The sequence below is a fragment of the Etheostoma cragini genome, chromosome 4, assembly GCF_013103735.1.
Source record: "Etheostoma cragini isolate CJK2018 chromosome 4, CSU_Ecrag_1.0, whole genome shotgun sequence".
In the NCBI taxonomy this organism is placed as follows: Eukaryota; Metazoa; Chordata; class Actinopteri; order Perciformes; family Percidae; genus Etheostoma; species Etheostoma cragini.
The window spans coordinates 24,782,037-24,795,343 of record NC_048410.1 but is presented as its reverse complement, the minus strand read 5'-3'; the positions used below and the strand labels follow the sequence as shown (position 1 = coordinate 24,795,343).

General features: G+C 38.5%; 1 protein-coding gene and 1 long non-coding RNA gene across 3 annotated transcripts in view; both read left to right on the top strand.

Moving 5' to 3' along the window:
- LOC117943200 overlaps positions 1-2,234 on the top strand; it is a 10,742-nt gene extending 8,508 nt beyond the window's left edge. Inside the window, exon 3 of the long non-coding RNA XR_004656312.1 lies at positions 2,152-2,234. This is a non-coding gene — a long non-coding RNA (uncharacterized LOC117943200). The remainder of the gene's footprint in view (positions 1-2,151) is intronic.
- LOC117943172 (receptor-type tyrosine-protein phosphatase gamma-like) overlaps positions 1-13,307 on the top strand; it is a 455,813-nt gene that overhangs the window by 32,284 nt on the left and 410,222 nt on the right. The gene's annotated exons all lie outside the window — the stretch shown is intronic.

The following is a 13,307-nucleotide window of genomic DNA, read 5'->3' as shown; positions in this document are numbered from 1 at the left end:
CTACCCACGCCTCGAAAGTACTAATATGTAATCACAAGTAGTAATAGTTAACGCAAACATATACTAGCGTTACACTATGACTTTGGAAATTTGGACTCCAAACTTTTAGCGAGCAGAGCCATTTGTAATGTGTGTGTACATCTAGGTAGTTCAGTCAGAGGTGGATCTACAGATGAGGTGAAAGCATCGAGGTGTTTGTAGTCGGCTCTGTGTAGAAAGGCTGAGAGCGTGTTCAGGTTGACAAACTTGGTGATGTCACTGCTGTCAGCCACACTTGTTTATGTGTGTGCGTGTGTGTGTGTGTATGTGTATGTATGTGTGTGTGTGTATAGAATGCTAATGCAGAGGCTTGTGATCCCATGTGAACCAACCAGGCAGTGTTTATTATGCAACAGGCAAGCAGCAAAGTCTAAACCGTGCTTACAGAGCGGCGAAGACAGACTGAGACGCAGAGAGATGCATGGATGGATAAACAGTCTGCAACTATTTGCCTTATCAAAATGTTTTTTTTTTTTATTTCTGGAAAATATTATGCGGCCTGGTTTCTGTTTTTTTCAACATCTCAAACAGAACTTTTATTTAATATGTACATGCAAAATGTCTACTGCCAACATTCTTTTCAATCAGGTATTCCTTTAGAGTCTATATGCAATACATGTTGCAACTAAACTGAGATGTGTGGTTCATGTGAGGGAAAGATCATGGTTGGAATGTAACTTAAAATACAAGCAATGCAGTGAGGTCAACAAAGTGTCCTGATATGCAGACAACTCACACATTAAAGTAAGAAAACATGAATGCATTTGTATGGAAACATTATTTACATAGACACTTCCATACAGGGCAACTCAACAAATGTTTATGATTCACTGTGGGACATCAACCATGTATATTTGTTGAGTTGTGTACTTGCCTTATCACAAATGTTTCCAAAAAAGATCAAACACTGAGAAATTGTAAAGGTTTATTCAAGATAACGGCCCGTTACATTTGGTTGCCTTTCGATGACATCATTTCCCCTTTGTGCGTGCGCCAGCGTTGTGCTTGTCTTCTAGAAGCTTTTAAAGTTCAGAAGAACTGCACTGAAAGAACTTTGTTTTCTCCAGTTTGAAGACACATTTTTATCATACACGTCTTAGATCTTGTTTGTTTTAACTTTATATTTTTTATCTGGATTTTACTAATCAGACGTCTGGATCTCTAGTTATCAGAGAAACAAGCTGTCAGAAAGGAGCTTTTTTTGTTGCCAGGGTGATTGTTTAGTATTTGTTTAGGAATTTTTCATGGAAGATATTTGATACTGATATCTAAATAAGGCTCAGCAATTAATAATTAATTTTGTCGTAACTCCTCACCCAAATAAATAGATTTGAAAAAAATGATGTGGACTTTGTGTAATGACACTAACAGACATTAACACATGGATCAATCTCAGAGACCTAAGGTCAATTTTAAATTTTTTGTCCGTCTGGTTGTATTTTCTAAAAAAGCTTGTAAAACATCAACCATGTTGTCTACAGTCAAGCTATGAACATCATTTTTTTTCTATTAGGGCTATTAGAATATTTGTGCTTGATATCTTGATATCACACACAGAGCAATACAAGCTCAGCCAATCTCCTCTCTTAAAAACTTCTCATATGTCTTGGAAGTCACACTGTGAAGAAATAAACATCATAACTTATACAGTTGACAAAATATCTACATTTTTTTAAAAGTCCAATAATTAACATAAAAATGTCACATTAATTAATATTAATTGATATTACACCCACAGCAATGCTACACAAGTATTTGTATTTTTGTAAACAGTTCTCCTATAAGCAAAAATGAACACAATGAACATTATAACTCATATAAAGCACAAACTATTTACATTTCTTCAATGGCCCAAATAAGTGCCAAATCTCAGACCAGTGACGCCATTCTCCTCTGTAAAACGGTAGATATCTATCTTGACCGCTATATGCTATCTTTGATCACATTAGACTAGTTTGACTAGGAGGATTTCTATCTTTTCTCACTCTATACTCTTTGCTCTCGCTCTAGGCCATATAAGGCATATTGTGTGACTTCACTTCCCCTAAACAAATGCAATGCATCATGGTTAGGATTTAGCCTACCGGAAATAGCAGCATGGAGCTAAAAAAGCATGAGCAAAAACGTGATAAATTATGGACATCAAGTGGATAAATCGTGGATGTAACAGTTTGGATTTAATGCTCAACAATCCTGAAAAAGGGCACACATTCCAACCTGGATAGAAAATCATCTGTAGAGGCAAGAAAGACCCGGAAGAGACTTTTCGTGCCGGTAGCTTGTGACCTTTAGCTGCAGAAATGTGGTTTTGGAGACATTAATGATTGATGAGTGAAACCGGAACTGACTGAACCAATGTGGCAGTATGTGTTGGCCTGCTGGAGGTATTTATTTATATACTGAATATATCTCAATATGATTTTATTTTTGCAAATAGCAGATACGCTCATGTTTGTGTATGACAGTGTGTATAGGACAGAGAGAGCTTGTAGAAGGGGTGAAATGGGATTTGGGGCCGGTGCCAGCTGATGATAACCCAGTCCAAATGGATTGGTGATGGCTATTCATGGGGGCGGCAAGCAACTCGGCAGCTTTGACACTAATATGAATGCAGATTGAAATGTGGCTGAGGGACTATGGCTTGAGGTAATAGCATCAAGGAGTGTGTGTGTGTGTGTGTGTGTGTGTGTGTGTGTGTGTGTGTGTGTGTGTGTGTGTGTGTCGGGGGGGGTTCTTGTACAAACACATCTTGAGCTTCAGCTAATGTGAGGATGCTAAGGCTGATACTGCCACAGGTGTGTTGTTTTGAGGTTGCTGCCTTTGTTCCAGATTTTACTAGATGAAGCCATTTATTGACAAATAGTATAAACCGTATGTAACCACACTCAGTCACACTTCTATTATTGGCTGGTTTGAGAAAGTCTTTGACTCTGCGTTGTGTGTAGAATGACGAGCGGGAGACTAGTGGATCTTTACGCCACGATTGGCCTGTTTATTACCTGAATAGGAACAGAGCATGTACTGTTCAGTCATACAGTTGGCTCACAGTAGCTTACACGCAGCACACTTAGGCACTTCTCTCACAACTGGCAATGAACACACAGGAGCCATACAAAAATTCCAACAAATACAATATGTGAAAATATGTACCTGAACAGGAACAGAGTATGTACTGGTAAGTCATACCATGGGCTCACAGCAACTTACACACACTACTAAAGAATAGCATGTTATGTTAGCACAGAGGCTAGCTAGAAAGTGCATAATGCTGCTCATTTAACATTCTGGCACTTAAGAAAGGTACCACAATCCACTTGAGCCAATAATTCTACATTAAAATAATTAACAATAATGGCAAGTGAAATGGCATATTATATAAACCCTGTTACACATAGTATAATATAAAACATAGGTGTTTTGATAATTAAAGCTTTAGTTTAACATTTTTATAGTAATGAACATCTGTTGCATTCAAGCCATTGCCAAATTAGATGCTACAAAACTAAAAGTGGAATTATGTAATTAACAAAAATATGTGAAATAACTAAAAACATGTCTTATATTCTACTTTCTTCTAGTAAAATCCATCTATCACCTTTTCTCCATCGCACAAAGACACGGCGGTTGGAACCAAAAATCTCAACCGACCAAAGCCCAGATTTCCACTGGTCTAATGTCCCTCTCTTGTTTCTTGGCCCAAACAAATCTCGTCTGCTTGTTGCTTCTCCTTAGCAGTGGTTTCCTAGCTGCTATTTGACCATGAAGGCCTGCTTCGTGCAGTCTCCTCTTAACAGTTGTTCTAGAGATGTGTCAGCTGCTAGAACTCTGTGGTATTCATCTGGTCTCTAATCTGAGCTGCTGTTAACTTGTGATTTCTAAGGCTAGTGACTCAGATGAACTTATCCTCAGCAGCAGAGGTGACTCTTGGTTTTCCTTTCCTGGGGCGGTCCTCGTGTGAGCCAGTTCCGTTGTAGGGCTTGATGGTTTTGGCGATTGCACATTCAATGTTTTTGCAATTTTCTGGACCGACTGACCGTCATTTCTTAAAGTAATGATGGCCACTTGTTTCTCTTTACTTAGCTGATTGGTTCTTGCCATGATATGAATTTTAACAGTAGTCCAATAGGGCTGTCGGCTGTGTATCAACCTGACTTCTGCACAACACAACTGATGGTCCCAACCCCATTACCAAGGCAAGAAATTCCACTAATTAACCCTGACAAGGCACACGTGTGAAGTGAAAACCATATCAGGTGACTACCTCATGAAGCTCATTGAGAGAACACAAAGGGTTTGCAGCGCTATCAAAAAAGCAAAGGGTGGCTACTTTGAAGAAATTAGAATATAAGACATGTTTTCAGTTATTTCACACTTTTTTGTTAAGTACATCATTCCACATGGCAATATGTCATTTAGACTAGAGGATCATTTATTGGTTATAAAAATCATAGTTTTGATGCCTTCAGTGATAATCTGCGATGTAAATAGTCATGAAAATAAAAAAAATACATTGAATGAAAAGGTGTGTCCAAACATTTGGCCTGTACTGCAAGACATGTTTTCAGTTATTTCACACTTAAGGACATACATCAATATGTGTGCATTCATAGTTATAAGCTATCAAAAAAGCAAGGGTGGCTACTTTGAAGAAATTAGAATATAAGACATGTTTTCAGTTATTTCACACTTTTTTGTTAAGTACATCATTCCACATGGCAATATGTCATTTAGACTAGAGGATCATTTATTGGTTATAAAAATCATAGTTTTGATGCCTTCAGTGATAATCTGCGATGTAAATAGTCATGAAAATAAGGAAATGCATTGAATGAGGTCTGTCCAAACTTTTGGGCTTTGCTGCACATACACATACACATATACATACACATACAGTATATACATACATATATAGTATGTGTGTGTGAACATTCAGTATTTGTGTATAAACAATATGCATGTGCCAGTGTGTAAACACACAGCACCGTAGCATTCATCGGCTCGTTAACACCATGAATGTTCTCGCCATACTCGGTGTACACTCTGATGAGGAAGGGCGTCCGACATCATGAATTTTCCTGAGGAAAAACGGAGATGAAATGCTTCCTCATATGTCGTTGCTTGAAATCTGGTGCACGCTTCCTTACCTCCCTCCCTCCCTCCCTGCCTGCAGCAGCAGAAGTGTGGCTCACTGCTACCAGAACATATTGATCCCAAAATAACATCAAAGAGGCCGGCTGACTGACTTAAGATGCACAGCGATGGAAAGGCAATAGCTGAAGGAGTAGCTAAAGGAGGAAGACACTAGATCCCAGCTGAACAGCAGTAATGATCCAGAGCGTGTCCTTTTGTTGGTCAACGTTTTACCCTGGACTGTAAAGACATTTTGGATGTTTTTGTGCACACCTTGAAATGTGGCCAGAAGGTAGAATGTCATCTTGCTATTTTAATGCTATATAAAACAGGCTGAAACGTCATGATTGCCAGTTGTGATTGACTTGCGCTTGGTCGGGCCGTTGTATGGGCGGTACGTCCCGGTCACTACAGCACAAACTCTGGCTCCACAACTCCAAGTTGGCAGGGCCCTTATCCTGTATATTTTGGCTTCATATTTGTACAGTGGCAGGAAGTGGAGCCTCGTCGTCAATCATTTATACACACATATCTGATTTCATTACAGTATAAATGACCGTGACAATCCTCATAAATTACTCTTAAGAATTTTGATTCTCAAATCAATATAATGATATGGAAACCTCTAAAAAGTAACTTAGATTTGTGACTAAATCAATATTTCCCCTCGTTACTATTGTTGGATTTATTTTTATGCTACTACTCATTTTAGTGCTGCCTGGATATGATGATACAAAATGAGTATGGATTCAAAAGTAATGACAACGATAGCAAACAGATTAAATAAAGCTGTGAGCAGCATGCACTGGGGTCCACTGCATGAAGGCAAATACCGGATGATGCTCACGTGCTGAAAAACTCAGGGTCAATCAATGCCTCAAGACCTTTATAGTTTTTGTAAGACACATCCCATATGGCGGCCATATTGCAATTGGTTATAAATTCCCTCATCAGTACCATATGAAATGAAAAAGTCTGAGCTACAGTATTTACCACATGGGTGATTAGGTAAGAGTTAAGGTCATGGAATTTAGGGGTGGAGGGGGAGGCAAAATCAATACAGCAGAGTATTATATTTTCCATGGCAATACTGTATTCGTACACTGACGGCAAGTATATATCTATTATCATATATGTGTTGGTCAGGTTTTTCTACTCGCCACTACTCGACGAACATATCATTTTAGTAATTGGGAAGTTGAATATTTTTACAAATTTAGGAAGTTACATAAATTGTAATTCTTTTTGAATATTGCCATATGTTTAAAATAATATGCAATTATATCGTTTCATGTATATAAGTATATATAAGTATCACAATGATGTCATATTGTGAGGCCTCTGGTGATTCCCACCCCTAATGGAATGTAACATATATCTATTTAAGTGCGTATGACAAAGGACATTTCTGACTCAGTATTAGAGTGCACACAGAGAGGCATCATGCCCACATTAGAGGAGCTGTGAGAAATGGCACCGAGCATCATCAGGGAGTGGTGTAATGTGGAGATTGAGTTACAGCCACTCCTATGTGAAGTGAACTTAAATGTGGAATATGCCTTTAGTCAGACAGACTAAGACAGCACTTAGGGGGCATATTGATCCGACAGTGAAAAGTGGGAGAAGATAGGTGTCAGAGACTGAGAAGGGGGGGTAAGAAAAAAGAGAAGAATAGAGGGTCACCCATCCGAGACTAAACAAAAAGCTAAATCTGCTATCTGTACCAGGGCTCAACGGCAATATTTACGGGATTTGTCTCATTACTCTGTTATTTTTCTTTTTTATAGCTCATTCTTGCTGAAATATAGCTACCACTGAGCAAGATAACACAATGTGATACGGTCATGGTCATGAATTTTGCAATCTAATACATAAACACTGACGTCATATTACCCCACTAAAGGCAATGCAGATGACGTTGATGTTTATTGCATCTGTTCAAAGCTTTCAGATACCCATTTCATTTAGCATGAATATTATATGTCCCTAGAGGATCATCCGTAATGATTTTCCAGACTCCCTGACCCCTGTTGTTACATTCACAGTGAAAGTTTAAACAATTTTAGTTGACGTACATGCCAAAATAAAGTAGGTAGCCATCATCCTCATAGGATGAATCCTTTCTCAAGTGCAATCATCAGGTCAAAATGAGATCTGCCCAGAAGATTGTCATTAAAATATGCTCAACACACATATTATTCCCAGAGAATAAGACTTTTTGATTCGACCCCATTACATTTCCATAGCAAAACGTTCAGGATTTTTTTTTTTTGTCAAGCCTTTAAGAATGTATATTATATGTATTTTCTGTCCAAAACATTAATATTCTCTAATTAATGCTATGAGAAATTTTGACTTTAAGCCCTGCTATACTCTATATATCTATTGATACTACATTAGGTTTTCAGCCAGTCTTACAGTGGTGGACACTGGGCAGATGACGTAAAGACCCTCTCGCTTATCAAGACACATAATGGATCATTTTAGTTTAAAGCTGCGTTCAGACTATTTGCGCCAGCCAACCGATGGTCTTCCCAATCACTTTGAATGGGGGTAGCGCGGGTCTATGCCGCATGGGTGGCACTCAAAAAAATGCAGCAAGCCTGCGGGGAGTCTGACTTGTCAGTGTGTTTTGAGCTATGGTTGGAAGCGGTGTGAGAATACCGTACAGGAAACAGCAAACATCACTGCCTCTGTTGCTGCCACAAGAACGTTCTAAAACAGTATTAGGTGGAAAAATTGAAACACAAAACTCACTGTGTCTCGGTTGTCTGTTTTCTGGTCTGTGCACACACAAAAAAAGGAATTAACTTCACATGTGCCCTTATCTTCTTCTGTTGGTGGTGCAACTAATGCTGTTAACTTTGTCTTTACACCACTTACCTTTATTTGATTCCATTCCACTCTGCCTCTCTTTGCTCCTGTCCTGTTCTTATCTTGTCAGGTTGCTCTTATTCATGACCGCCATCCCCTTGCCATCACCTCCCTCCACCAGCCATGAAATACACTCTTGCCCCCAAAAATGATCCAAAATCAATAACTGAGACTGAATGAGAGTTGTGTTCATGCCATAACTCATTTTAATAGCTTGTGCTTGGGCTTTCGATGTGAGAAGCACCCCACCAGTATTATTTGACACCTTTCTCCCGGTCCCAAAAAAATATAAATCATTGACACAGCCACTTAATACGCGTTCTTTGGAATTCCCCACCATCTCAGTCACTGGCACTGGACTCAGAGCTGTAAATAAAGTCTTTAACGCTCTTTGACAAATGGCCTCAGATGCCATGCAGGCATTCTCCATGTGACAGGATGTTTTGAGCAGAAAGGCAGCAGAAAGTGCTAATCAAAGACGCTCATGCAGCCCGCCAGGCTTTCCCTGCACATTAATGAGTAATTGGTCCCAGGGCAAGGTGTGTGTCATTAGGTGGAAAGGGTCTGGACAATAATTGTAGAAGTTGGCTAATGGCTTGGTTGCTCCACTATTAGTCATATCCACTATGCTCCGGCCTGCTAGCTAGCCAGCTAGTCAAACAGTGCTACGGTCAGAGGTTGTGAAGCAGTAATGGTTGCAGGACCTGCCCCCTTGGCCAATGCCAAAACTAATAGGCCAATTAGGGAACGGGGATTGTTCTGATAGTTGTGTGAGATAGACGGTGAGATACCCCGGCAACAAGATGCACTCTGTGTTTGCGTGTGTGTGTGTGTGTGTGTGTGTGTGTGTGTGTGTGTGTGTGTGTGTGTGTCTGTGTCTGTGTCTGTGTCTGTATGCGTGTGTGTGTGCGTGTGCATGTGCGTGTGCGTGTTTGTGTGTGTGTGTGTAGGTTAGAGTAATTGAGTTTTTTTTTGGTGTGCTTCTGTTTTTTAAAGTAGTTTATTAAATCTGTAATTTTACTTTTACTTTAGTATGTTTTCATTTAAAGTATTGTACTTTGCTACATTTTAAATTAAATCGGTTACTGAGTGAAAAAAGTAGATAAATGAGAAAAAATGTCTCTGACTTTGTTTGGGTCCTTCCTTTGGCAAAATATCTGTCAATACAACCAAAAGTTCATCCAATCACAACACACTGCAATTTAATTAAATAAGTATAATTATTATAAGCATAATTAAGATAAAAAAAGATATTATATAAGTACAAAACCTTTAAATCAGAGTAAGGTTTAAATGACCTACTTTTTATTTTCACTTAAGTAGATTTTTATGCACATACTTTTTTAAAGTAGTAATGAATCTGCTGAAAAATAAAAGTGAATTTGCAAGTAAAAGTTAATCAAAATAACCATACTTTTACTTATGTAGTATATATTTGTACTCTGGTTATATTTGACTGATTTGGGAGGTTTTTGAAGCCCATACAGTGTTTCAACACTGTAACAGCAAAGAATCAAAATGTCTTTAAATCGGAAAATCAAAAATATAGTTCCTACCCAATGTGAGTCGTGTGGAGATTTCAGTTGCGCATGAGTCACTTTGCGACAAGTAGAATAAAAGATGCGAACGAAAGACTTCTGTTATGTCAATACAGTAAAAACGGACTTAACAAAGTTTTTTCACTGCTGGCTACAAGTTAGCATCAAACACAGCAAAGGTCGTCAGTTGAATGGCATTTTGAGCTAATGTCAGCAATCAAACAGCGATAGATAGCTAAACCCAATTTAAACAAGCTACAAGCTAGCAGTTAAAGACAACTGTGGCTGTCATTTGAATGGTGTTGTGAGCTAACATTAGCAATTTAAGAATCATAGATAGCTAAGTTTTTGAAATGCTTTCCAGCTTCTGTTATTGTTTGTAATGAGAAAAGTTTGTTTCATGGATTTCACAAATTTCAGTATGACACCAAGTCGTAAACCGTTTAAATCTGAAGATGCGAGACTAAAATCTGCACTCAACTCATGTTGGGTAGTGACAGTATAAATGAATGTATGAACTTTTTTTTATTTTTACTTTGCCATGTTCTCAAAACCTCTAATAATAATAATTCACACAACATGAGGACCTTGATACATCGCAGGCTTAAGTCTATAAAAGTCAGGTGATTTAAAGAAACAAAACAAAAAAATGACCCTGAACTATAGAGGTCAGGGTACATGGATAAGTTAAAAAGGCGTCGGAGAATAAGGAGCATTCGTTGACTGCTGCTTTGCTCATTTCACGCTTCCTAGCAACAGTCAACATTGATTTATTTTAACCATGACCATGATCTTTCCGTCATCTTAACTGCGTTTTATTTCTAAACTTGACCTGACCTTATGTGGCGGATGAGAAAACTATCATATAAAAGACATTTTGTCATCCTGTTAATAGGGGCATCAGATAAAAGAAATTCCCATACATGTGATTGGACACCCTTTTGTGAGAGTGGAGGTCTTTGGGTTCATGGGCGCTTTGGTAGTGTTGCCTTTATGTATTAGGACCAAGCTTTCAGCAGATTCATGACGGCAACCCTTTCCACTCAAACCACAGTCTGACCAGTTGGCTGGCTCGATGGCACTTCAGCAGTAGTCTTTCACTTTCACCATTCTGAGGATCAAACCAGTGACCTTTCAATCACAGTTACATCTCTAACCTTTCAGACTCCTCTGCCCCTAATCACACCCTACATAATAGTAATCCTCTTGCCTCTTTGATGTTTAACATTATACTTTACAGTGTATAAAGAGAGTCCCTGCATCACTTCCAGTACTCGTCCACAGCAGGTCCAGTGGTTCAGACTTGGCTTGAGATAAATAACACTATTTATCTTCTGCTACTACGTTTACATTTTTATATATACAGTTACTGTATTCTACTCCAAGTTATTGAACTTGTTGTAAGCATTATTTTATAGGTAATAGGAAAGAGTGGCAGGAAACATGGAGATTGAAAGAAACAAGTGGGGCTATATTGTGCTTTAAATGAGATCCGCTAAGAAACTGTGGACAAAGAATACGATGGCTGTTTTTATGTTCTTGTTCAAATTGTTGCACTTTGTAATCTTCAAAATACTGGTGTAAATCCTATTGCAACACAGCTGTTATCATATAATAACATTTTTGCTTGTTTTCTTAGTTTGATGACAGATGGTGTATGAAACCGTAACCAAAATAGTCATACATTCTGTCAATGTGTTACTTATGATTGGAATTACAGTGAAAATAAATTCATTTCTCAGCCATAAGGGTCCCCAGACCACAATTTAGGAACAACTGGTGTAGACTACAACATAGATAGATAGATAGATAGATAGATAGTTTATTGTCCACTGGGGAAATTTGTCTTCACAGTCTGTAGCAATGAAGCCTATGTATGTAACTTAAAAGAATGAGGTGCCTGCACTCGGCTTATTCTCCCATATGTTTATGGTGCTGCAAGGTTTTGACCCTGCTGGGTCTTCCTCAGGCAAATGGCATTCAACAGTGGCTCAAGCATATACATAGGGCACAGACATGGTCAGCTGATGCATCTGCCAAGCTCATTTGAACTAATTGCCCATGCCTTGATGGGCCTAAGTACCACCTTTGACATAGTCACTACATAAAACCATTAGTGAACAAGTTTTCCATTCTTTTACATTTTTTCATTGTCTGTGTGCATATTGTGTATATTGTGTGTATGTTATACACATGGGTAATTAGCTTAATTAGCTTGGCTGATGCATGATCAGCTGACCATGTCTGTGCCCTATGTATGTGCTTGAGCCACTGTTGAATGCCATTTGCCTGAGGAAGACAGCAGGGCTGACACCTTGCAGAAAACATAGTAAACATATGGGAAAATTAGCGAGCACTTGATTCTTTTGAAGTTGTATCCAGCTCCTGTTTGCCTTGCATCTCACCGCTGGGGATGTACACTGCTGCTACTAGCCAACGCATGTAACACAGTTCCCTGACTGGAATCAATTACAAATTGCATGTGTCCTGGTTACCTGGACTTTATTATGTTACATAATTCTTCATTTACATTTTACAAGTCATCAAATATGAAATGTTGGATCTGATTAGTGACCGACTGTATGTACAGGCTTCTAATGGAGTCAAAAGCTGTACATGTGTTATGTAATTTCATAGCCTTAACCTGGTTGGTGTATATGGAAAACTAATTTTACCTGCCTGTGCCTAAAGGCACATGAAGTCATACATATACATGCTAGTATAAGTCCAGAGGTGTTATAATATAGTGTAAGTTAATGTATGCTGGGCTAGCAGCAAGAATTCCTGGCACTGTTTTAATTGGAGTTCCGGGGGTTCGTCTCTCGTACCTCACGCTGCCTGCTGCCACATCGGAGTAGAGAAGGGAAATATCCCCAAGGAAATGCTTCTCTTGTCTCATCTGAGCAGAACTGTGGCAGCCATTTTTTCAACCCTTCTCCCTCATGGGAATGCATCGCTGTGCCCTCAGCCAAGGGTACTTAAACCCTCAAAGGCTTAAACACACGGAAGTAGATAACGGCGGCATTATCGTCGGGTTCTATGGAGAATAGGTGTGGGGCGTGTGTCGACGAGATATGAGAAAGTTCCTGGAGGGTCAGCGAAAAATCAACTTAAAACACTCTCGCTCTTTCTTCATTCTCTGTCGCTCGCCCAAGCGTTTGCCCTCGATGTGAACTCTGCAAGTTCTGCTATGATGTCCAGAGGTGGAAAGAGTGCAAATATTCATCTCACGTAAAAATGCTTTGATTAACTCCAAGTACAATTATATTATTATAATAAATTGCATAAAAATCTGCACAAGTAAAACCAAAAAGTAGCTCACTTCACATGTACTGAAAGTAATAGTTAAATGTTACTTGTTAACAGCGGGGGTGATATGCATTTCATATTCATACTTATTTATCCTTATTATACTTATTTTTATTAAATCACGTTTCTTTTATTTGATACGGGCACAAAGCCCTATCGCACTTTCAATATAGTTACATTTATTACACTGTAACAACTCTAATGTCAAATTTAAAGTAACTTACTGGCAATAATTGGCAGAGAGTTACTGTGAATTATTTTTACAGTAAAGATGCCGTATTTCCATTTACAGTATTTTAAATGTTCACTGTAAAATACAAAACAATTTAACACAAAATAAGATAAAAAAAGTAAAAATACAGTAGTTTACTATACAGCACGATAGTGGCTATATTGTCATATATATATATATATATC